The sequence below is a fragment of the Triticum aestivum genome, chromosome 3B (genome assembly GCF_018294505.1).
Source record: "Triticum aestivum cultivar Chinese Spring chromosome 3B, IWGSC CS RefSeq v2.1, whole genome shotgun sequence".
Classification (NCBI taxonomy): Eukaryota; Viridiplantae; Streptophyta; class Magnoliopsida; order Poales; family Poaceae; genus Triticum; species Triticum aestivum.
Genome location: NC_057801.1, coordinates 87,985,995 through 88,009,905, shown reverse-complemented (window position 1 = coordinate 88,009,905; position 23,911 = coordinate 87,985,995). Strand labels below are relative to the sequence as shown.

Genomic DNA, 23,911 nt, shown 5'->3' with positions numbered 1-23,911 from the left:
AATGAGCGAAGGAAAAGCAAAGGGATTTCGTGAGGATGAGCACGATACCATATGGTTTGAGGACCGTATTTACGTGCCAAATGACCCGGAGATCAGGAAGTTGATTCTGCAAGAGGCACATGATTCACCCTATTCGATTCGCCCAGGAAATACCAAGATGTATTTGGATTTGAAGGAAACGTTCTGGTGGACCGGAATGAAGAAGGATATCGCGGAGTATGTAGCAGTTTGTGATGTATGTCAGAGAGTGAAGGTAGAACATCAGAAGCCACTACAAGAGATAGGGCCTACTATGACGAGATAAAATATGTCATCGAATAGCTAATAATGTCACAAATTACCCCGAGTGACAATTTATGGGCGTCACAAGCATCGTCACGGAATCCCCGTCACAGATTACTCCTAGTGACGGCGCATGCGCAAAAACGTCATCGAAATTGGGACCTTCGGTGACGTTATATAGAACGTCATCGACTTGCTATTTCCATGACAGTCAATTAATGTCACATGCCAGGAGAAAATATGCCATATTGTACCATATTCGATGACAAGGCAATGTCACTAACGTTATGCCACATCAACACCCGAGCTGCTATCCCACTACTAGTGCCACTACTTTTATTATGGATATGGATGACATCATCAAAATATATTTACTTTCCCTCAAATCTAAATTGCGATGAAAAAAGTATTTACTTCACATCACATCAGATTATATAAAATAGTTGTAGAGAAAAATCACATCATAAATTGATATGAAAGACAAATCGTATTATATATGAAATCGTCTCAGCCAAATCATTCTGTAAACAAAAATGAGGGTAAAAAACTGACTCAAGTTTGACAGACAATAGACAAGATGAAAATAGTTGTAAAGACCACAGATGTTGTCCTGACAATTGCAATGTAAGGATGGCTTTCATGAACCATCTAGTTTGGATTGGGACTACAGAGTTGCTTGATCCCTCAAGAGAAAATCAAGCAGATTATACGTCTCCTTTTGCTTCTTTGCCAGGCTTCATTCTTCTCTTGTTGGATCTTCTTTAGAGCTTCCAATTCTTCTTGATGCTTCTTTTGTATCGCTTCAAATGCTCTCTCTTGTGCTTCAGGTCTTGCGGCTAACTCCTCCCGATGCCTATAAATGACAAACACAACAACGTTGCATCATAATGAGATGAAAACTGACAAGATAACATGCATAACCTAGAGCTAGAGGTATAATGGTTAAAGTACATGTAATCAATGCCCCCCTTAGCTTAGCATACACACAACCTATGCATTTATGTTCCGCGAGGAATGCCCTCCTTTCCCTCTCACTCTCCCGAGCTAGTGGCATGCTTGTAGTACCTAAACCTACAAGATGAAAAAGAGTGGAACTAAATGAATTGCAAAATACTTACTAGCCTGTGTCATAAAACTAACAAAATGAATTCTGCTTCAACTCGTTTGGAATTGGACCTTAGACAATGCAACAATTTTTCATGCGCATCTGTACTTTCTAAAACAGACATGAATTTAATAAAGTAGCAAAATTAGCATGCAAATACATGTTTGTCTTTGCATTGATGGTAAAAATTAACAAAATAGATTCTGTAACGTAGTACTCATTAAATATTGTATTAACAAAAAATGAAGATTTCAACGCTTTGGGGTCTAACAAGTGTACCAAGTAAAATAGAAGACGCAGCCAGCAAGCCTATGAAAACAAGATGAGAAAATCCAGAAGAGAAAAATGGCAAAACTTAAGATTACTATAGATGATAAACAAGTGCTTGACTAGAAAGATTACTTACAAAAACTTGCCAATAATGGTAGTAGCAAAGAGTTACTAGTACATTATGTGCTATTTACTCAAACAAGCATTTTAATTTGATGGCAATGTGATAAAATAATAATATAAGAAACAAGGACTCCTTAAATATTAGAGCATCTCCGAGTGCAATGCCGGGACCAAATCCCGTCCACGCCCTCCTCCACCTTCAGCCTGCTAAAAAAGATATCAGCTAATCAGGCTATCACTGTTCAGATATATGTTCTGTGTTAGCAAATTGTTTGCCTATCATATCCCCAATAGTCCGCCCTACTCAGTACTCATGCTTGCTGCACTCATGTAATTGAAAAATAGAAGTATAAAACTCCTAGCGATTGCATATTTCAGTTGAAAAACATCAATTGCTATCTAAGTGTAGATAAGCTGCAGGTGCCAACGTTAGTCATTATCTCCAAAGTATACACATAATAATAGAAGCATGAGTAAACACGTCAAAACTACAGCAAGAAACATTTTGCTCACCTTGCGTTCAGTCTTCTCATCGACGATGTCAGCTTTGAACTTGAGAAATCCCACACGCGCTGAACATGTCCACTCCTGCACAGCGAGAAAGCGCCATTGATTTCCTGCTCAAAGATTTAAATGGAGAGAATGAGAGGAGGAGCGCCACAACAAAGCATTTGGATGGGAGCAGCGCCCCAAAATGCCTGCGACCGTGGCCTCATCAAGGAAACAGAGAAGGGCGGCATGGTCTCGAGGAGGATGCAGCGGGCGTGGTAGAGGAACGCCACGGTGGCTGGCTCCGGCCAGAAGCCCAGAACCCACCCAGCTATAAGCCAACTGGAAGAACTGGAGCAAGAGGTCGGCGTGGTTGGAGGCAGCGGCAGCGGAGATCACGCCATGGACGAGCAGCGCCGAGAGCGTCCAGAAGAGCAGCCGCACGACACGGAGTTCTTCAGGTGGGTCGACGGCTTGCGTCACCAGATCATGTGGAGAATTCTCCCGTGCAGAGGCTGCTCCTACCGAGCGCGGCTGCCTGCGGCGTCGGCGGCGTCGGCGGCGCCTCTTCCACCACCGGTGCTGCAACGGCTTCCTCCGGGGCCTCGATGGCAGCGGTGGCGGTGGTTGTTGCATCGATGATGGGGCGGCGGAGGTGGACGGGGCGGGAGTGGGAGCGTGGGGGCTGCTGGAGAGGAGCGGCGGAGGGGATGCGAGCAGATTGGATCGAGACGGGGAAAGGAAGGAGACAGCGCAAGATTGGATCGGGGCGACGCGAGATGAGATAATGGGGATTAGTGTGGAACTGTGGGTAGTTAAATGGGCTTCGTTCCGAAATTTTGCCACCCAGCCTAATTAACTTAAAATTTTAATTCTTTGCACGCAGGGGCAAATAAATTATATGCTTAAACTAGAAAAAATCGTAGGTTTGACACGCTCACGTCAAAAAAATGTGGGGATTTTTTAGGGGTAAAAAAATGAGGGTTTGACACATACCATGAACGTCTATAATATGATCAGAAAAATTAGAAAGGCACGTACCATATTTGTGTATAATCTGCTAATATAAAGAGTAAAAAGGCACCAGGGGATCTTCTTTTTTCCAGGGACCAGGGGATCTTTCTTTTCGGAAAAACATACCATGTACGCGTATAATCTGATCAAAAAATTATGAAACATTGGGAAAAAAAGTCTGCTCTACATGTGGGTTAGACATAAATACAAATATTTGTTGTGCTAGAATAGCGAAAAATACCAGCAGATAAAATTTTCACCTCCGAAATATTCCTACCGTAGGTCGTGTAGTACAATGACATGATAAAGATATATTCGCATAGTTTAGATCAACGTGTGAACTCTCTCTTGTTGGAAATCCCTACAAGAAAAACCATGTGGGAGGGAGTACTTTTTTTGTTTGCCATACCCATCAGCTCACTGGCGCAACCAATGAGCTTCTTTTTTGGCCACTACTTATTTATATTACACTCAGAAAATATTTACATTGCTCCATACGCCGTAAAGAAATTCTCATGGGTCCTACGTGTGGACGCCATAGATAAATACCGAAGCATAGTCCGTGACTGTAGCAGGTTCGTCATGAAAATTACCAAAACTTCATAGAAATTGGTACCTAGGTGGTGCTCAGCGTTCGAGTCGATTCAATGACATTAAGCGTCACTGATTTACTAAAATCAGTGACACGACCTCTAAACTGTCACACATTAGATACATATGTGACGTTGTCAACCACCGTCACGAGGATTTTCGTCACAGTATCTCAATTTTCTTGTAGTGAGCCAGCAGGATTGTTGCAGCCATTGCCGATACCCGAATGGAAGTGGGATAAACTAGGCATGGATTTCATCACGGGTTTTCCAAAGACTCGTTCAGGCTATGATTCGATTTGGGTTATAGTCGACCGCTTGATGAAGGTAGCGCATTTCATTCCAGTTAAGACTACCTATAGCAGTGCTAAGTTGGCAAAGATATACATGACCAGAATTGTGTGTTTGCACGGAGTTCCGAGGAGTATCGTATCAGATAGAGGAACTCAATTTACCTCAAAGTTTTGGAATCAGTTGCATGAAACGTTAGGAACCAGGCTGGAGTTCAGTACAGCGTTTCACCCACAGACAGATGGACAGACTGAGAGAGTCAATCAGATTTTGGAGGATATGTTGAGAGCTTGTGCCCTAGATTATGGATCTAGTTGGGACGATAACTTGCCATATGCAGAGTTTTCTTATAACAACAGTTACCAAACCAGCTTGAAGATGGCACCTTTCGAAGCTTTATACGGAAGGAGGTGCAGGACACCGTTGTCATGGGACGAAGTTGGAGACCGTCAGTTGTTTGGACCAGATTTGATTAAGGAGTCTGAACAGAAAGTTAAGTTGATTCGCGACAGGCTCAAGGTAGCCCAGTCCAGACAGAAAAGCTATGCGGATTCAAAACGCAAAGCGATAGAATATGAAGTTGGAGACAGAGTTTATCTTAGAGTATCCCCACTTCGAGGAGTTAAAGCGTTTTGGAGTTAAAGGAAAGTTAGGACCACATTTCGTTGGACCATATAGGATTTTGCAGCGCATGGGAGAAGTTGCTTATAAGTTGGAATTACCAGAAGGACTGTCAGGAGTTCATGACGTATTCCATGTTTCCCAGCTGAAGAGATGTCACGCCGAGATGGCGGAAGTACCGCTAAGAGATACAGTGCCATTTGAAGCAATTCATTTGAAGGATGATTTAACATATGAGGAGAAACCAGTCAGGATTCTCGAATATGCCAGCAGAGTTACTCGCAGCAAGGTTATCAAGTTTTGCAAGGTTCAGTGGAGCCACCACACTGAGGATGAAGCCACCTGGGAGAGAGAAGAAGATTTGCTCAAGGACCACCCTCACCTATTTTCTAGTCAACCCGAATCTCGAGGGCGAGATTCATCTTAAGGGGGGTAGGTTTATAACATCCCAAATTTTCAATTTGGAATGTTATACATTAGATCATCATGCATATCATATTTTCTTGCATTTGTTGATCCTAGAAATTTCACGCAACTCAAGGACCCTCGGAGAGAGTTGGAGATTTCGAAATTTTTGTATTTGAGTTCTCTCAAAACTATGAAAAGAGGATCATTGGATTTATTTATTTTATCTTCAAATATTTTTCCAATATCAAAAATAAGAGAGGGAATAATATGACTTTCCTAAAATTTAGGAAAAATGAAGATTCAATAAATAAATCAAATTTTGGATTTTTCTCGGAGTTTATTGCCTTAGGGAAAAATGCGTGTTTTAAAAAAATTGCATTTTAGGCCCCGAGTAAAAGTTCATTTTGTTCGACTCATTTTTAGGAGTCGGGGAAAATTTACTTTATTAATTTTGGAGTTCGTTTAGATTTTTTTCTCTATTTTTTTCTACGCACGAAACCGATTTAAAAAAAAAGAGCCGCAGTGCCTTGGGCCAAAGGCCCAAGCCGCCAAGCCAGCCGGCCGGCCAGGAGGCCGAGGCCATCTCTAGCGCCACCAAGCCAGGGAGCCAGGGAGCCGCCCCGGTTTCCTTTCTTTTACAAATCCTAGTAGGACTTTTGTCCTACTTCCGTTTATTCCGTTTTTGTTTCTAGATCTTTTCCCTCTTTGTTTCCTAATCCTAGTCTAATTCTTGTCCCCTACTCCAAGCAAAACCCTCCCCCTCCCCAATATAAATACCCAAGCACCCCCCCTCCAACACATCAAACCAACACCTCTCCTCTCCTCCTCCGCAGCAGCAGCGCAGCACCACCACCGCGCCGCCGCCCCTCACCAGCGTCGCCGCCCTACACCGCCGTCACCGCTTGCCACCGCCGCTGCCAAGTGCCGCCGCCGCCACCCAACGCCGCCGCCGCCGGAGCCCCTCGCCTCTTCGAGGTACTAGCCCCGCGCCGCGTCACCTTTTTTTTTCCTCGGTTCAGTTTTTCGTAAATCGTTCCGGTTTTCGTTCCGGTTTTTTTAGATCGGTTTTTCTCGCCAGTTTTTCTTTCCGGTTTTGTTTAGCAAGCGTTCGCCGGACCATTCGTCCTACCGAACGTGATCACCGGTTTGCCTCGGTTAATGAACGCCCGTTCGTTCAACCGTTCGTCGTTTTCTTTCTCATCGGATTTATTTCGCTATTTTTCTGATAGCGATTTCAGATCCGATTTTCTTTCTAGTCTATCTTCTCGCTCGTTTATCGGAATCAGGTGATTCAAGCACCTGGAGTTTCATCTCGCAACCGCCGTTCCGACTAATCAACTTAAACAAAGTTTTGCTACTGTAAAGTTTTGACTTAGTTTCAACTTGCTAGAACCGAGTTGTTTTCCCTCGCCGTTTGACCTTCGTGGCTTCGTTTTGATTCTTTTGCCACTAGGGTTCTTAAGTTGAACTTTCTGGTTAGATCTTTTATTCGAGATTTACCTGTGCATTAGATGAGTACTTGTTGTATGCTTGTTGTTTGTCTGCGATAGATCACCCGGAGTGCGCCGCTTGTTACTTCGAGTCTCTAGGTTTCGCAGATCGTCAGCAAGGCAAGTAACACTTGATCATACCTTTTTTCTACTACCCAGTTTTTGTGCATTAGATCTATCCTCAAACATTGCATGATTAGGATCTAATTAAATTGTGGGAGGGGAAGTAGATGAGGTAGTACCTATTACCTATATTACTTATGAAACCTTTGGGAGTTACTTCTACGTTTGCTTATTATGCCATGCTATGCTAGTAGACGTGGATTGGGTGAGTGAATATCCATGACAGATGTGAGATTGTTATTAATGGTTTATCTAAGGTGGCAACTTAAATACACATCTGGGTGGATTGAGGCACCTGGAGTTACCAGGACTTGCCTGTTTTTTTTGGAAATCCCGGGGTACCGTGTGATTTTCCTATGGACCGCCACCCAGGCTCAAAGGGATCATAAGATAATTCATACTAGTAACTTACGTGTGCAGCCACAAGCCATTATGGGCTCTGGCATAGTTGACTAAGTCGTGCGAACTCTTATAGTGGTGGACTAGCAGATGTAGGGGATGTAGGTGTACCGGTCCACCCATCGTAAGGTGCTAGCGCTTCTGAAAGACTATGTCTCGGTCATCCGTTTCTTAAACACCATGTAGTGCGAGAAACCAAACGGAGGCGATCGAGTCTTGTGGGGAAAAGTGCGCAAACCTCTGCAGAGTGTACAAACTAATCATGATTAGCCGTGTCCCCGGTTATGGACGTCTTGAGTATCTAGTACTTGGATTATCCTGTTGAATCTCAACATGTTACTTCTAATTAATATTGTTGGGTTTTAAATGAGTACTTTTAATTGGGATTGAGAATGCTGTCAACCATTCTCAATGTTTAACAACCACCATGATAGTTAAATAAATTTATTCCTTTGAAGTAGGAAAAAACTGGCTTTATGCAAAAACTGTAACCATAGAGCTTTTCCACCAGCCAAATATGCATGTAGTATAGCCAATACCCATTACCTCTCTCTATGTGTTACATTGCCAGCATATTCCATGTGCTGACCCGTTTTCGAGCTGCAACTTTTCATGTTGCAGACTTTTCAGACGACGAATAAGGTGCTTTTAGGTCATGGTTCTATACTCAGTGATGCCGTTGGAGTTGATGGACTCACTTATCTTCCAAGTCTTCCGCTGTTATCGTTATTAGATGGCCTTAAGCCATGATTACTGTAATAAGTCCTCTTCTGGACAAACGATGTAATAAGTGTGTGATTGCTACTCTGCTGTAAATCCTTCGAAGTACTGTGTGGTGTCAGCATTACTGATCCAGGGATGACATCGGAGCACAGAGACTTGATCCATTCAGGTCGGGTCGCTACAAGGGTTGACAGAACAACTGGAGGAGAGCCTAAGGGCTGCTCAGGCGGACAAACAACATGCCGAAGGGCAAGAAGCCACTGGTCAACATGTATTGACACGGACCATTAATGAGAAGAACAAACGACAGGATGCAAATACCAAGCAAGCCAAAGAACTGAAGGATTTAAGAGCCCAACTATCAAATGCTTTGAAGGAGAACAGGAAGCTGAAAGGCGACATATTTAGTATGCTCTTTAACCTGACTTTCCCACTGTCTCCTATTTGAAAATTTTATAAGTTTGTTTCTGTAGGTTTGCTAACGGGACGTCTCGAGGGAGAAGTGTCTGGATTCCAAGGCGACCTGCTACAAGAGCTATCCAAAGAGCACGAGCGAGCTCGGGAAGCATTGAGGGACATGGATAAGGCTTTATGGCCATCCGATCTACCTCCAGGAAGCATGGAAGAGCTCATGAATTTATTCAAGGGAGCTCGTCGCTGTTTTGAGCAATGGAAGATATCAGCATGTCGGGAGGGCGCGCAAGAGGCCTGGGCCATGGTGAAAACACGGTACACCAGACTTGATACAAATCATATGGCCTGGGTCGGACCTCGGGGACCAGATGGACAAGAAATTCATGTGAGCTTATTATACGACCAAGTAAAGATAGCCGCTAAGTTTTCTCAACAGGATTGTAAACTAGAAAACCTGCTAGAGGGTCTAGAGGAGGAAGAAGTTTTTGAGTCCAAGTAGTAGTGTACTTTAATCAACAAACTTATCTCCAGTCAAATTGTAAAATGATTGTCATGGCAGACTTTCTGCTTCGACCTCCAGAACCCAAGGTTTGGAGTGTTTCCGGATATTATACCATCGGTAAACGCCAAGGTATGTTCGGAAACCAGACAGTCCGGTCATAGTTGCTTAAACAGACAAGTTGTATTCGAGGAGTTATGTTATATTACATTTGATCGTAAGAAACATCTTCCAGAGAAAATAGTTCCGTTGAGGGTTCCTCTCCTTGGGCTAGCCTGCATTTTTGTGCATGCATAAGCTGTGATGCTAAAAATCACAGTACACGTTCTAATTTGGGGGCGTATATTGCATCGAGGGTAGTTCATCTTTTGTCCGCCGACCAATTATTCCCTTAAGAATGCTAGCTTTCGGAGGTACACGTCCGGATAACCGGGTTGTAACAATCGCAGAGGTGCTCCCTTTATGCTCTAGCAGATCAAGCGGGAACATAGGGCATAAGCACAAGAGGCAGGCAACCAAGCTTGGCAAAAACTTAAGTCATAAAGGTGCATATAATGGCAAAGACAAGACACATATGAGTGGACAACACACATATATACGGTGAGCTTGATGCTCGAAAAATAATAATCATAATAGGCTTCTATGAAGAGAAGCCCCCAGGTATTATGGGGTATGTACATTTAATGATGTATCCCCTCTAGTGTGCGGTTTATCCGAACACTGGCAAGAAATCGTATAAAAACGAAAAGAGAGAAAAATGTGAAAGGGAGAAAAGAAAGGATGAAGAAAAAGGTATAAGTGTGAACTTAGGCGTAGAATCTTCGGAGCCGAGCATCGTTCCATGGGTTTGGTTCCAAACGATTATCCGAAGAGTTGCGAAGGCGATAGGCTCCTCCAGTGAGAACTTCATCTATAATGAAGTGACCCTCCCATTTGGGCTTGAGCTTGTCCTTTTTCTTCTCTGGTAGGCGTAGAACGAGTTCACCGACATTATAAGCCCTGTTCAAGAATTCATCCGATTAACCAGTTAACTTGCCGGTTAATCCCTACTCGTAGGGTCACCGAGTAGCCGATTAACTAATTAATTGCCCGAGTAATTGATTAAATGGCCGATTAACTTGCCGATTAGCCTATTAATCCCCTACTCGTTAGCTAACCGAGCAGCTACCAATTAACAATTTCCTCAACAATGATTATAATTCTTTTCCCGTACTTCCCTGCTTTGATATTGCTGAGCCTGCTGTTGGTAAAATGCAGAACGGGCCTTCGCGATGTCGCACTCCTCCTCCAAGCCGTCCAGATCGTCCTGCCGATCGAGCTCGGCCAATCTCTCTCTCTCTCTCTCTCTCTCTCTCTCTCTCTCTCTCTCTCTCTCTCTTCGTACATGCGCACTCGAGGTGAGTCATGAATAATGTCGCAAGGCAAAACTGCCTTTGTGTTGTACACCATGAAAAAAGGTGTATATCTGGTCATGCAATTGGGCGTGGTCCGCAGCCCCTAGAGTACAGAATCGAGTTCTTCAACCCAGTGCTTGTCTGGTTCTTGCAGAAATCGCACTAGTCTGGGTTTGATGCCGCTCATTATCAAGTCGTTAGCCCGTTCGACCTGACCATTTGTCTGAGGGTGATATACAGAGGCGTAATCGAGCTTGATGCCGAAATTAGCGCACCAGGTTTTTACCTCATCGTCCATAAAGTTAGAACTGTTGTCAGTAATGATACTGTGTGGGACACCATAACGGTGTATGACACCAGATATGAAGTCTATAACCAGTCTGGCTTCGTCCATTTTGACTGGTTTGGCTTCTATCCACTTAGTGAACTTGTCGACCATAACCAGTAAATATTTCTTCTTGTGGCTTCCTCCTTTAAGGGGTCCAACCATGTTTAGCCCCTAGACCGAAAAAGGACAAGTAATGGGAATTGTTCATAAGGCAGTGGGCGGCATATGACTTTGATTGGCGAAAAGTTGGCATCCAACACAGCGTTGTACGAGATCCTGTGCGTCTGCTCGGGCCATGGGCCAAAAGAAACCCGTACAGAAGGCCGTACTGACAAGGGCTCGGGCTGTAGCGTGATGGCCACCAAGACCGGCATGTATTTCAGCCAAGAGTTGCCGTCCCTCTTCTTCAGAGATACATCTTTGAAGTACTCCGGTGGTACTTTTCTTGTATAGTTCCCCTTCATGAATTTTGTAAGGCTTCGAGCGTCGAACAATACGACGGGCCTCGGTCTGACTAGCAGGGTGCTCGTTCCTCGTAAGGCAGGTGAGGAAAGGTTCAGTCCACTGGGAAATTACAGCCATAATTTCGTGGGCCGGTAGTGTTATTTTGGTGCCTGATACGTCTCCAATGTATCTATAATTTATGAAGTATTCATGCTATTATATTATCCATCTAGGATGTTTTATATGCATTTATATGCTATTTTATATGATTTTTGGGACTAACCTATTAACCTAGAGCCCAGGGCTAGTTTTTGTTTTTTCCTTGTTTTTGAGTTTTACAAAAAAGGAATACCAAACGGAGTCCAATTGACATGCCAATTTTTGACGAATTTTTATGGACCAAAAGAAGCCCCGGGAGTGCAAGAGTTGGGCCAGAAGAGTCCCGGGCTGCCCACGAGGATGGGGGCCATGCCCACTCCCCTAGGGCGCGCCCCCTGCCTCGTGGACAGCCCGGAGACCCCCCTGATGTGAAACCTATGCCAAGAAATCATATAAATACCGAAACCTCCGAGGAGCACAATAGATCGGGATTTCCGCCGCCGCAAGCCTTTGTAGCCACCAAAAAACAATCGGGACCTTGTTCCGGTACCCTGCCGGAGGGGGGGGGGGGGTCCCTCCCTAGTGGCCATCTTCATCATCCCGGCGCTCTCCATGACAAGGAGGGAGTAGTTCACCCTCGGGGCTGAGGGTATGTACCAGTAGCTATGTGTTTGATCTCTCTCTCTCTCGTGTTCTTGATTTGGCACAATCTTGATGTATCACGAGTTTTGCTATTATAGTTGGATCTTATGATGTTTCTCCCCCTCTACTCTCTTGTAAGGGATTAAGTTTTCCCCTTGAAGTTATCTTACCGGATTGAGTCTTTAAGGATTTGAGAACACTTGATGTATGTCTTGCATTTGCTTACCTGTGGTGACAATGTGATATTCATGTGATCTACTTGATGTATGTTTTGGTGATCAACTTGCGGGTTCAGTGACCTTGTGAACTTATGCATAGGGGTTGGCACACGTTTTCGTCTTGACTCTCCGGTAGAAACTTTGGGGAACTCTTTGAAGTACTTTGTGTTGGTTGAATATATGAATCTGAGATTGTCTGATGCATATCATATAATCATGCCCACGGATACTAGAGGTGACAATGGAGTAGCTAGGTGACATTAGGGTTTTGGTTGATTTGTGTCTTAAGGTGTTATTCTAGTATGAACTCTATGATAGATCGAACGAAAAGAATAGCTTCATGTTATTTTACTACGGACTCTTGAATAGATAGATCAAAAAGGATAACTTTGAGGTGGTTTCATACCCTGCCATAATCTCTTCATTTGTTCTCCGCTATTAGTGTCTTCGGAGTGACTCTTTGTTGCATGTTGAGGGATAGTTATATGATCCAATTATGTTATTATTGTTGAGAGAACATGCACTAGTGAAAGTATGAACCTTAGGCCTTGTTTCCTACCATTGCAATACTGTTTACGCTCACTTTTCTTACTTGTTACCTTGCTGTTTTTATAATTTCAGATTACAAATACCTTTATCTACCATCCATATTGCACTTATATCACCATCTCTTCGCCGAACTAGTGCACCTATACAATTTAGCATTGTATTGGGTGTGTTGGGGACACAAGAGACTCTTTGTTATTTGGTTGCAGGGTTGCTTGAGAGAGACCATCTTCATCCTACGCCTCCCAAGGATTGATAAACCTTAGATCATCCACTTGAGGTAAATTTGCTACTGTCCTACAAACCTCTGCACTAGAAGGCCCAACAACGTCTACAAGAAGAAGGTTGTGTAGTAGACATTAAGCTCTTTTCTGGCGTCGTTGCCGGGGAGGTGAGTTCTTGAAGGTATATCTTTAGATCTTGCAATCGAATCTTTTTGTTTCTTGTTTTAGCACTAGTTTAATCTATAAAAGAAAACTACAAAAATGGTATTGGGTTTGTCTCATACGCTTCATCTTTTTAATATCTTTCGTGAGAATGATGGGAAGGAAAATTGTGCTCAAGTACTAGAAGAAGAAATCTATAAAATGTTTGGGACTAAATCTTTGAATGATGAGCATGATTGCAATATTGTTAGTATGAATTCTTTGAATACCCATGATACTACTGATGATTGCACTAGTCATGATGAAAATGTTTCTTATAAGCATGTCGATTTTTGTGGATTGCATTGGGTTTGCAAGTACACACAAAATAAGGAAAATAGATATTGCAAGAGGCATAAGCATTTAGAAACTAAATTGTTGCAAGAAAGGCTAGATAAGAATGGTGAAAATTCACATTTCCTTTGTTGTACTTGTGAACTTTGAAGTGAACGTGGTCATTTACATCTCCGATGCAAATTATTTCATGATCGAATCGTGTCCAAAAATTGTGATGATTTGATTTCCCTTGCACATTATAATGAACTTAGTTTGCTTTTGGGTTATGAAGAAATGAAACATTTAACTAAGAATCTTCCAGAATTTGTCCTTAAGAAACTCTTTGATTTTGATCTAGAGAAGATTTACATGTATTGTGCGGTGAATTGCATTCAAAATCCTTATATTGCCAATTACCTAAAGAAAAGAAAACAAATAGAAGATGAAGAGAATACTAATGAAAGGGACGATACTTCCCATTATCCTCCTATTATTTCTTATGATGAATCAGGTATCGAGGAGGAGCCTTCTATTCAACCAATCTCATCAATAAGGAGCTCAAAGATGAGGGTTGAACCCACACATGATGTGAGGAAGAAAAAGAAAAAAATGGAGAAGCAAAGGTAAAAAGGTATCCCTCCTAAATGATGTTGCTCCTACTACTCATTGTGATGATGATAATTGCTATACTATTGGTGCTATCCATACTATTAATGATGAGAGCGATTATGCTTATGATATGAAAAGGCCCAAGCTTGGGGAAGTTATGTTTGATGAGGATGAAATATTTGAGAATATATTTGCTGAAATTAATGTTTTTCCCAAGCTTGGGGATGCTACGTTTAATGAAGATGATATTTTTAGCCTCCCAAGTTTTGATATGCAAAGTTGTTATGATGATAGCATTCCTCTTACCTATGATGATTATATTGATGAAAGTGGGTTTGGAAGAGTGTCAACTTTAGGAAGTAATGATCCCACTATATTGGATGATGTTGAATCTTATTGTGATGAATATGAAAGTGGATTTGGAAAAGTGTCAACTTTCTTTAGTGATGATTCCACTATCTTGGAAGAGGTTTCAATCGATTATGATGAGAACAAAGTTGCTAATTATGATGATTATTGTGATGAAACTTATGCTATAAAAAGTAGTGATGATTATATTTATAAAACTTGTCATGATTATGATTACCCTTTTTCTGAACATTACTCTTTTAATGTGGAAACAATTTATAGTATTCAAGTCTCTTATGATACTCCCACCATTCCGAATGAGAAGAATTTTGCTTATGTGGAGAGTAGTAAAATTTCTATGCAAGTAGATCATGAAAAGAATGCTTTAGGTGTTGGTTATATTGTTTAATTCATTCATTATGCTACTGAAAATTATTATGAGAGAGGAACATATGCTTGTAGGAATTGCAATAATATCAAGTTTATTCTCTATGTGTTGAACATCTTGAAGCTATGCTTGTTTTGCCTTCCTATGCTAGTTGATTATTGTTCCCATAAGTTGTTTGCTCATAAAATCCCTATGCATAGGAAGTGGGTTAGGCTTAAATGTGCTAGTCATATTCTTCATGATGCTCTCTTTATGTTTCAATTCTTATCTTTTATGTGAGCATCATTGAAATCATCATGCCTAGCTTGGGGCGTTAAACGATACCGCTTGTTGGGAGGCAACCCAATATTATTTTTGTTCTTTACTTTTTGATCCTGTTTAGTAATAAATAATTCACCTAGCCTCTGTTTAGATGTGGTTTTATGTTTTAATTACTGTTTGTGCCAAGTAGAACCTTTGGGAAGACTTGGGTGAAAGTCCATGTGATCTTGCTGTAAAAACAGAAACTTTAGCGCTCACGAGATTAGCTGCAATTTTTTACAGGAGAGAGATTTTAGGTTGATTATTTTTGAAGATGATTAATAGACAAATTACTAACGTCCACCAATTTATTTCAGAATTTTTGGAGTTCCAGAAGTATTCGAATGATACAGTTTACTACAGACTGTTCTGTTTTTGACAGATTCTATTTTCTATGTGTTGTTTACTTATTTTGATGAATCTATGAGTAGTATCGGAGGGTATGAACCATAGAGAAGTTGGAATACAGTAGGTTTAACACCAATATAAATAAATAATGAGTTCATTACATTACCTAAGTGGTGAGTTATTTTCTTATACTAACGGAGCTTACGAGTTTTGTTTTGAGTTTCGTGTTGTGAAGTTTTCAAGTTTTGGGTAAAGATTCGGTGGACTATGGATTAAGGAGTGGTAAGAGCCTAATCTTGGGGATGCACAAGGCACCCCAAGGTAATATTCAAGGACAACCAAGAGCCTAAGCTTGGGGATGCTCCGGAAGGCATCCGCTCTTTCGTCTTCGTTCATCGGTAACTTTTCTTGGAGCTATATTTTTATTCACCACATGATATGTGTTTTGCTTGGAGCGTCATTTTATTTTGTTAGTATTTGCTTGATGTTATTTATAATAATGTTTTGCATCTATATTTTCATTAAAAATGTCAAGGATAGCCTTTACCATGCTTATTTTGCAAGTATACATGTTGCTGTTTCAAAACAGAAAGTTTACCGCTGTTGCAAAAATTCCCTAGAAAATTCATAAAGTGATATAATGTTGAATATTTTTGGATATTGAGATATGATAAATATTGTACAGCTTAGTGTTTTTCTCATAATTTTGGTAGTTAGGGAAGTATGATGAATCTTGCATTGTTTACAGACTACTGTTTTGGCAGATTGCTGTTATGTTTGCATTGTTTGCATATGTTTGCTTGTTTAACGATTCTATTTGAGGATAGGGATATTAAATATGCATAGACATTTAGTATGCAATGTTGAATAATAATGTTAGTAATTTGTTACAGTAGAAAATGATAAGGTTTTTGCATCGTTTTATACTAACTTATCTCACGAGTTCTTGTTGAGTTTTGTGTGGATGAAGTTTTTGAGATTTAGGAAAACCGTGATATAAAAGGAATTAAGGAGACACAAAAGCTCAAGCTTGGGGATGCCCAAGGCACCCCAAGATAATATTTCAATAAGTCTGAAGCATCCAAGCTTGGGGATGCCCCGGTAGGCATCCCACCTTTCTTCTTCAACAATTATCGGTTAGTATCGGTTGAACCTAAGTTTTTGCTTCTTCACATGATGTGTGCTATCCTTGAAATGTCATTTTGTTTTGCTTTGCTTGATGTTTAAATAAAATACCAAGATCTGAAATTCTTAAATGAGAGAGAGTCTTCATATAGCTACATAATTATTTAACTAATCATTGATCTTCACTTATATCTTTTTGAAGTAGTTTGCAATTTACTCGTGTGCTTCACTTATATCCTATGAGTAAATGGTTGAATGAGTTGAATGTCATAAATCTGAAATTATATATGTTTCATATGCTTACCCCGTTGTGAGTAATGACTTCACATCTAAGAAGTAGAGGTGGTAAATTTATTGAAGGTTACCAAGCTTTGTATTGGTCACTTGAACAATTCATGAAAGAATATTGGGGGAAGAGAGATTTCACATATAAATATACTATCTTAGACACCTTCTATGATTGTGAGCCCCATTAATTATTTTCAAACCTGAGCAAATTAGTTGAAATTGGACAAGGAAGACAGCATAATGAGTTATGCTTGGGTATATTTGTATAGAAGTTATATTGTTATAGATCCTCCAACATGTGGTGCTTGCTATTTAGAATCCTTTGCTAGCCTAAATATCTATACTCAGCGGGAATACTGCTTGTGCATCCAAATTACTTGAACCAAGTTTCTTCCATGAGTGTGTTGGGGAACGTCGCAGAAATTCAAAAAATTTCCTACGTAACACCAAGATCTATCTATGGAGAGACCAGCAACGAGTAGAAAGGGGAGTGCATCTACATACCCTTGTAGATCGCTAAGCAGAAGCGTTCAAGTGAACGGGGTTGATGGAGTCGTACTCGTCGTGATTCAGATCACCGATGATCCTAGTGCCGAACGGACGGCACCTCCGCGTTCAACACACGTACAGCTCGACGATGTCTCCCACGCCTTGATCCAGCAAGGAGAGAGGGAGAGGTTGAGGAAGACTCCATCCAGCAGCAGCACAACGGCGTGGTGGTGATGGAGGAGCGTGGCAATCCTGCAGGGCTTCGCCAAGCACCTACGGGAGAGGAGATGTGTCACGGGAGGGAGAGGGAGGCAACCAAAGGCCTTAGGTATGATTGCTCCTCCTTTTCCCCACTATATATAGGGGCAGGGGAGAGGGGGGAGGCGCAGACTTGTCCCCTCCTCCAAGGAAGGGGTGCGGCTAAGGATGGGGAGGAGTCCATCCTCCCCAAGGCACCTCGGAGGTGCCTTCCCCCTTTAGGACTCTCCCCTTTTTCCTTTATCTTGGCGCATGGGCCTCTAGGGGCTGGTGCCCTTGGCCCATGTAGGCCAAGGCGCACCCCCTACAGCCCATGTGGCCCCCCGGGGCAGGTGGCCCCACCCGGTGGGCCCCCGGGACCCTTCCGGTGGTCCCGGTACAATACCGATGACCCCGAAACTTGTTCCGATGGCCAAAACAGGACTTCCTATATATAAATCTTTACCTCCGGACCATTCCGGAACTCCTCGTGACGTCCGGGATCTCATCCGGGACTCCGAACAACATTCGGTAACCACATACAAGCTTCCTTTATAACCCTAGCGTCATCGAACCTTAAGTGTGTAGACCCTACGGGTTCGGGAGACATGTAGTCACGACCGAGATGTTCTCCGGTCAATAACCAACAGCGGGATCTGGATACCCATGTTGGCTCCCACATGTTCCATGATGATCTCATCGGATGAACCACGATGTCAAGGACCCAATCGATCCCGTATACAATTCCCTTTGTCTAGCGGTATGGTACTTGCCCGAGATTCGATCGTCGGTATACCGATACCTTGTTCAATCTCGTTACCGGCAAGTCTCTTTACTCGTTCCGTAACACATCATCCCGTGATCAACCCCTTGGTCACATTGTGCACATTATGATGATGTCCTACCGAGTGGGCCCAGAGATACCTCTCCGTTTACACGGAGTGACAAAATCCCAATCTCGATTCGTGCCAACCCAACAGACACTTTCAGAGATACCCGTAGTGTACCTTTATAGCCACCCAGTTACGTTGTGACGTTTGGCACACCCAAAGCACTCCTACGGTATCCGGGAGTTGCACAATCTCATGGTCTAAGGAAATGATACTTGACATTAGAAAAGCTTTAGCATACGAACTACATGATCTTGTGCTAGGCTTAGGATTGGGTCTTGTCCATCACATCATTCTCCTAATGATGTGATCCCGTTATCAATGACATCCAATGTCCATGGTCAGGAAACCGTAACCATCTATTGATTAACGAGCTAGTCAACTAGAGGCTTACTAGGGACATGGTGTTGTCTATGTATCCACACATGTATCTGAGTTTCCTATCAATACAATTCTAGCATGGATAATAAACGATTATCATGAACAAGGAAATATAATAATAATCAATTTATTATTGCCTCTAGGGCATATTTCCAACAGTCTCCCACTTGCACTAGAGTCAATAATCTAGTTCACATCGATATGTGATTAACACTCAAGGTCACATCCCCATGTGACTAGCACCCAAAGAGTTTACTAGAGTCAATAATCTAGTTCACATTTACCATGTGATTAACACTCGATGAGTTCTGGGTTTGATCATGTTATGCTTGTGAGAGAGGTTATAGTCAACGGGTCTGAACCTTTCAGATCCGTGTGTGCTTTACAAATCTCTATGTCATCTCCTAGATGCAGCTACCACGTTCTATTTGGAGCTATTCCAAATAACTGTTCTACTTGGAGCTATTCTAAATTGTTGCTCCATTATACGTATCCGGTATCTCTACTCAGAGCTATCCGGATAGGTGTTAAGCTTGCATCGACGTAACCCTTTACGACGAACTCTTTTACCACCTCCATAATTGAGAAAATTCCTTAGTCCACTAGTTACTAAGGATAACTTTGACCGCTGTCCTGTGATCCATTCTTGGATCACTCTTGTACCCCTTGACTGACTCATGGTAAAGCACACTTCAGGTGCGGTACACAGCATAGCATACTATAGAGCCTATGTCTTAAGCATAGGGGACGACCTTCGTTCCTTTCTCTCTATTCTGCCATGGTCGAGCTTTAAGTCTTAACTTCATACCTTACAACTCAGGCAAGAACTCCTTCTTTGACTGATCCATCTTGAACACCTTCAAGATCACGTCAAGGCATGTGCTCATTTGAAAGTACTATTAAGCGTTTTGATCTATCCTTATAGATCTTGATGCTCAATGTTCAAGTAGCTTAATCCAGGTTTTCCATTGAAAACACTTTCCAAATAACCCTATATGCTTTCCAGAAATTCTACGTCATTTCTGATCAATAATATGTCAACAACATATACTCATCAGAAATTCTATAGTGCTCCCACTCACTTCTTTGGAAATACAAGTTTCTCATAAACTTTGTATACACCCAAAATCTTTGATCATCATCAAAGCATACATTCCAACTCCGAGATGCTCACACCAGTCCTCAGAAGGATTGCTGGAGCTTTGCATACTTATTAGCATATTTCAGGATAGACAAAACCTTCCGGTTGTATCACATACAACCTTTCCTCAAGAATCGTCGAGGAAACAATGTTTTGACATCCTATCTGCAAGATTTCATAAATAATGCAGCAATTGCTAATATAATTCCAACAGACTCTTAGCATCGCTACGAGTGAGAAAGTCTCATCGTAGTCAACTCCTTGAACTTGTCAAAAAACATCTTAACGACAAGTCGAGCTTTCTCAATGGTGACACTTACCATCATTGTCTATCTTCCTTTCAAAATCCATATGTACCTAACAGCCTTACGACCATCAAGTAGTTCTTCCAAAGTCTACACTTTGTTTTCATACATGGATCCTCTCTCGGGTTTTATGGCCTTGAGCCATTTATCGGAATCCGGGCCCACCATCGCTTCTCCATAGCTCGTAGGTTCATTGTTGTCTAGCAACATGACTTCCAAGACAGGATTACGTACCACTCTGAAGTAGTACGCATCCTTGTCATCCCACGAGGTTTGGTAGTGACTCGATCCGAAGTTTCATGATCACTATCATAAGCTTCCACTTCAGTTGGTGTACGTGCCACAGGAACAACTTCCTGTGCCCTGCTACACACTTGTTGAAGTGACGGTTCAATAACCTCATCAAGTCTCCACCATCCTCCCACTCAACTTTTCGAGAGAAACCTTTCCTCGAGAAAGGACCCGATTCTAGAAACAATTCATATTGCTTTCGGATCTGAGACAGGAGGTATACCCAACTGTTTTGGGTGTCCTATGAAGATGTACTTTATCCGCTTTGGGTTCGAGCTTAATCCTGAAACTTTTTCACATAAGCATCGCAGCCCCAAACTTCTAAGAAATGTCAGCTTAGGTTTCTCTAAACCATAATTCATACGGTGTCATCTCAACGGAATTACGTGGTGCCCTATTTAAAGTGAATGTGTTTGTCTCTAATGCTTAACCCATGAACGATAGTGGTAATTCGATAAGAGACATCATGGTACGCATCATATCCAATAGGGTGCAACTATGATGTTCGGACACACCATCACACTATGGTGTTCCAGGCGGTATTAATTGCGAAACAATTTCCACAATGTCTTAATTGTGTGCCAAAACTCGTAACTCAGATATTCATCTCCATGATCATATCATAGACATTTTATCCTCTTGTCACAATGATCTTCTAACTTCACACTGAAATTACTTGAACCTTTCAATAATTCAGACTCGTGATTCATCAAGTAAATATTCTCAACATCTACTTGAATCATCTGTGAAGTAAGAACATAACGATATTCACTGCATGCCTCAGCACTCATTGGACTGCACACATCAAAATGTGTTACTTCCAACAAGTTGCTATCTTGTTCCATCTTACTGAAAACGAGGCTTTTCAGTCATCTTGCCCATGTGGTATGATTTGCATGTCCCAAGTGATTCAAAATCAAGTGAGTCAAAACGGTCCATTTGCATGGAGTTTCTTCATGCATATACACCAATGGACATGGTTCGCATGTCTCAAACTTTTCAAAAATGAGTGAGTCCAAAGATCCATCAACATGGAGCTTCTTCATGCGTTTTAAACCAATATGACTTACATGGCAGTGCCACCAGTAAGTGGTACTATCATTACTATCTTTTGGCATGAAAATGTGTATCACTACGATCGAGATTCAATCAACCATTCCGGTTTAATGCTAATCTTGATGGTAGAGGGAGCGTGCGATGTTTGATTACATCAAACTTGGAAATACTTCCAACATATATCGTCAGCTCACTTTTAACTAGTCTCCGTTTATTCCGTAGCTTTTATTTCGAGTTACTAACACTTAGCAACCGAACCGGTATCTAATACCCTGGTGCTACTAGGAGTACTAGCAAAGTACACATTAACACAATGTATATCCAATATACTTCTATCGACCTTGCCAGCCTTCTTATCTACCAAGTATCTAGGGTAATTCTGCTCTAGTGGTTGTTCCCCTTATTACAGAAGCACTTAGTCTCGGGTTTGGGTTTTACCTTGGGTTTCTTCACTAGAGCAGCAGCTGATTTGCCGTTTCATGAAGTATCCCTTCTTGCCCTTGCCCTTCTTGAAACTAGTGGTTTCACCAACCATCAACAATTGATGCTCCTTCTTGATTTCTACTTTCGCGGTGTCAAACATCGCGAATACCTCAAGGATCATCATCTCTATCCTTGATATGTTATAGTTCATCACGAAGCTCTAGCAGCTTGGTGGCAATGACTTTGGGGAAACACCACCATTTCATCTGGAAGATCAACTCCCACTTGATTCAAGTGATTGTTGCACTCAGACAATCTGAGCACAAGCTCAACAATTGAGCTTCTCTCCTTAGTTTGCAGGCTAAGAAAATTGTCGGAGGTCTTATACCTCTAGACGTGGGCACGAGCCTGAAATCCCAATTTCAGCCCTCGAAACATCTCATATGTTCCACGACGTTTCGAAAAACGTCTTTGGTGCCTCTACTTAAACCATTTAACTGAACTATCACGTAGTTATCAAAACGTGTATGTCCGATGTTCGCAACATCCACAAACGACGTTTGGGGTTCAGCACACTAAGCGGTGCATTAAGGACATAAGCTTTCTATGAAGCAATGAGGACAATCCTCAGTTTACGGACCTAGTCCGCATAATTGCTACTATCAACTTTCAACTAATTTTTTTCTCTAGGAACATATCTAAACAGTAGAACTATAGCGTGAGCTACGACATAATTTGCAAAAACCTTTTGACTATGTTCAGGATAATTAAGTTCATCTTATGAACTCCCACTCAGACAAACATCCCTCTAGTCATCTAAGTGATTACATGATCCGAGTCAAACTAGGCCGTGTCCGATCATCACGTGAGACGGACTAGTCATCATCGGTGAACATCTTCATGTTGATCGTATCTTCTATACGACTCATGCTCGACCTTTCGGTCTCCGTGTTCCGAGGCCATGTCTGTACATGCTAGGCTCGTCAAGTTAACCCTAAGTGTTTCGCGTGTGTTCCGAGGCCATGTCTGTACATGCTAGGCTCGTCAACACCCGTTGTATTTGAACGTCTGAATAAAACACCCGATCATCACGTGATGTTTTGAAACAGCGAACTGTCGCAACGGTGCACAGTTAGGGGAGAACACTTCTTGAAATTGTTGTAAGGGATCATCTTATTTACTACCGTCGTTCTAAGCAAATAAGATGTATAAACATGATAAACATCACATGCAATCAAATAGTGACATGATATGGCCATCATCACTTTGCTCCTTTTGATCTCCATCTTCGGGGCTCCATGATCATCATCGTCACCGGCATGACACCATGATCTCCATCATCATGATCTCCATCATCGTGTCTTCATGAAGTTGCCTCTCCAACTATTACTTCTACTACTATGGCTAACGGTTAGCAATAAAGTAAAGTAATTACATGACGTTTAAGTTGACACGCAGGTCACAAATAAATTAAGACAACTCCTATGGCTCCTGCCGGTTGTCATACTCATCGACATGCAAGTCGTGATTCCTATTACAAGAACATGATCAATCTCATACATCACATATATCATTCATCACATCCTTTTTGGCCATATCACATCACATAGCATACCCTGCAAAAACAAGTTAGACGTCCTCTAATTGTTGTTTGCATGTTTTACGTGGCTGCTATGGGTTTCTAGCAAGAACGTTTCTTACCTACGCATGAACCACAACGTGATATGCCAATTGCTATTTACCCTTCATAAGGACCCTTTTCATCGAATCCGATCCGACTAAAGTGGGAGAGACAGACACCCACCAGCCACCTTATGCAACTAGTGCATGTTTGTCGGTGGAACCGGTCTCACGTAAGCGTACGTGTAAGGTTGGTCCGGGCCGCTTCATCCCACGATGCCGCCGAATCAAGATAAGACTAGTAACGGCAAGCATATTGAACAATATCGATGCCCACAACTACTTTGTGTTCTACTCGTGCAAAGAATCTACGCAATAGACCTAGCTCATGATGCCACTGTTGGGGAACGTAGCAGAAATTAAAAAATTTCCTACGTAACACCAAGATCTATCTATGGA

At 41.9% G+C, this 23,911-nt stretch overlaps 1 long non-coding RNA gene across 2 annotated transcripts; it reads right to left on the bottom strand.

Annotated features, from left to right (window-relative positions):
* Window positions 1-750: 750 nt before the first annotated feature.
* Window positions 751-3,084, bottom strand: LOC123068797 (uncharacterized). Of its 2 annotated transcripts, none has more exons than XR_006432025.1 (2): window positions 2,294-3,084; window positions 751-1,987 (listed from the first exon to the last, which is right to left on the bottom strand). It is a non-coding gene; the product is annotated as an uncharacterized lncRNA (long non-coding RNA). The 2 variants fall into 2 exon arrangements; XR_006432026.1 differs by having other exon boundaries at window positions 751-1,984.
* Between the last annotated feature and the right edge of the window lie 20,827 nt (window positions 3,085-23,911).